The 838-nt window shown below is 36.6% G+C and overlaps 1 non-coding gene across 1 annotated transcript; it reads right to left on the reverse strand.

Annotated features, from left to right (window-relative positions):
* Nucleotides 1-229: 229 nt before the first annotated feature.
* On the reverse strand, nt 230-336 carry LOC139851198 (small nucleolar RNA R71). The gene has a single exon (XR_011760554.1). It is a non-coding gene; the product is annotated as a small nucleolar RNA R71 (small nucleolar RNA).
* Between the last annotated feature and the right edge of the window lie 502 nt (nt 337-838).

Below are 838 nucleotides of genomic sequence, written 5' to 3' on the forward strand. Positions count from 1 at the left end.
TGCGCCGAAGGAAGATCCAAATGAACATCTTCGTACCTTTAATAGGATTTGTACTCTATTCAAAATCAGAGAAGTTGAGGATGAACATATCTATCTCATGTTATTTCCCTGGACTTTAAAGGGAGAAGCCAAAGATTGGTTAGAATCGTTACCTGAAGGGGCGATTGATACATGGGATGTCTTAGTTGAAAATTTTCTAAAACAATTCTTTCCGGCATCTAAAGCCGTGAGACTTCAAGGATAAATAGTTATGTTTACACAGAAGCCAAATGAAACTCTATATGAGGCATGGACAAGATTTAGAAAGCTGTTGAGAGGATGTCCTCAACATGGTTTAGACACATATCAAATAGTACAAATATTCTACCTAGGATGCGATATTACTACACGAAAAGACATCGATATAGCAGCTGATGGTTCCATTATGAAGAAAACCGCAACTGAAACTTACAAAATTATTGATAACACTGCTTCCCACTCACATGAGTGGCATCAAGAAAAAGATATCGTTAGATCATCTAAAGCGGCTAGAGCCGATTCTAGCCATGATTTTGATTCCATTTCTGCAAAGATAGATACTTTCGAAAGACGAATGGAAAAGATGACTAAAGATATTCACGCAATACGAATTAGTTGTGAGCAGTGTGGAGGACCACATTTGACAAAAGATTGTCTCAGTATTGAACAAATAATGGAACAAAGAGAGAATGTTTCATACATGAACCAAAGGCCTGGAAATAATTATCAGAATAATTATCAACCGCCAAGACCATTCTACAATCAAAACCAGAATTATAACTGAAATGTTCCATACAACAACCAACAAGGTCCTAGCAAT

This window comes from Rutidosis leptorrhynchoides, chromosome 5, assembly GCF_046630445.1.
Source record: "Rutidosis leptorrhynchoides isolate AG116_Rl617_1_P2 chromosome 5, CSIRO_AGI_Rlap_v1, whole genome shotgun sequence".
In the NCBI taxonomy this organism is placed as follows: domain Eukaryota; kingdom Viridiplantae; phylum Streptophyta; class Magnoliopsida; order Asterales; family Asteraceae; genus Rutidosis; species Rutidosis leptorrhynchoides.